Source organism: Sinocyclocheilus anshuiensis, unplaced genomic scaffold, assembly GCF_001515605.1.
Source record: "Sinocyclocheilus anshuiensis isolate Anshui unplaced genomic scaffold, SAMN03320099.WGS_v1.1 scaffold75, whole genome shotgun sequence".
NCBI classification, from domain to species: Eukaryota; Metazoa; Chordata; class Actinopteri; order Cypriniformes; family Cyprinidae; genus Sinocyclocheilus; species Sinocyclocheilus anshuiensis.
This window is the reverse complement of record NW_015549634.1, coordinates 641,394-643,136: the sequence shown is the minus strand read 5'-3', so window position 1 is coordinate 643,136 and position 1,743 is coordinate 641,394. Positions and strand designations below refer to the sequence as shown.

Genomic DNA, 1,743 nt, shown 5'->3' with positions numbered 1-1,743 from the left:
GTGTGTTTGAACTAAGAATCTGATGTTTCCTTCAGGTGTTAGATCTGCTGAATATGCAAATGGTTCCATAACTTCATATTCTTATTTTCTCTTCCTCTTTACTGCTTAAGCTTTAACCCTTTCCTATACCAACCGTATGTGTGTGTGTGTGTGTACGTGTACGTTAGACCAGTTTAAGTGTTTATGTGTATGTTTAGACTAGTTTAAGTGTTTATGTAGTTAATAAAGTCTTACTTGTATCACACTTGACGTTGTTCATTGTTTGCTCATAACTGGAGTCACTTAATCATGCAGATTTATGCTACAAGCTCTTTGTAGAATTGTACAGTAAGAAAGTTATTTCCCTTAACCAGGAAATTAACGTTGTTAGAATTGACAGACAGTTGACCCTGAGAGGTCAAGTAAATATCTACAGCGGATCTAAATATTTATAATTAATTATAACTAGTTATGATTAATTATTCATATTTCCCTTATGAGCTGATTCGCTACACAAGCATCAGAATTACACCACTTTTTGTTCATATAAATATCAGCATCTGCACCAAATTGCATATTTTTGCTCATTTTGAGTCAGTATATAAATAATAAATTAGTCTAAAAGTTCAATAAACTGTTCAAAAATGTAGGGTTTTCTGACTATTATTTCATCTGTCAGGTGATACAGGGTTAATAACCTCCTGATTGGTCAAACAAGACATTGGGTGGTCAAATATTTACATAAAATGACAATGCAAATGTCCTTAGTCTCTTGTTTTCATAGTGCAACGCACTGATGCCATCCTGTGACTCAAAACAGTAAGAGACTCTCATACGAACAGCCTCTGAGGACTTATTTGCTCAACAAAGCTTTATCATTCACAAAGTTTGTTTTAGATGACAAAAATTACACCTGGATTTAATAGCATTAAATTTAATTATATTTTTAACTGTGTTGAATATTTACATATCTTGATTAATCATTTAATTACTTAGCAGGTGCTTTTATCTAAAGCGAGCTACAAATGCCTTTATTTAACTGCAAATGAATGGAAAAGACAGATTTGTGTGTAATTACAAAGTACATTGGATCACATTTAACAAATGCAGCCAATTTAATGGCAACAAAGCTTTGCACAGTAGATCTGCAACTAAACGATAAAATCAATAATCGACAGCAAATCTGATTATTGATTAATAATTGCGTCAACACACTGCTCAGAAAACATACGCCAGTCATGTCACTTTACAGTAGTGAATATCTCATTTCTATATGGACACAACTCATGATTAATCCTTCCAATAATTGTTAGTTGCAACTAGGGGTTGCACCGACTAATCGACTTCAGTGCTCTGCCATGACGCTTTAAGCTTGACGTCGACTAGTCGCTGGTCCTATAGAGGGCGCAACAGGTTAATAAATCTTTGAAGGACTTCCACATTTAGGCTCTGTTTCCGAACAGTTAAAATGACAAATAAATGCATACTCTGAAAGCGCTCCACAAGACATGTGTGATTATATTACTGGATGCTTGAAATTGAACGGAAGAATGCACGTTTTACACAGTTTATTGTACAGGTAAGTTAATCGCCGTTCTAATCTAATGCGCTGCTGCACTGTAACGCACACACATAGGCTACAGACAGTAGCGCGTACATCACACGTAGAGAATCATTCAGCGTGGAAATGTATTGTCAACACTGTTCTGTGATTTCTCAATAAAATAGCTTAGAAACTGAAAAGTTCAAGCATATATTTCTTAA

General features: G+C 34.7%; 1 protein-coding gene across 1 annotated transcript in view; it reads right to left on the bottom strand.

The window, feature by feature from the left end:
* The window catches only part of polr3a (polymerase (RNA) III (DNA directed) polypeptide A), a 36,898-nt gene that overhangs the window by 31,717 nt on the left and 3,438 nt on the right, over positions 1 to 1,743 (bottom strand). The gene's annotated exons all lie outside the window — the stretch shown is intronic.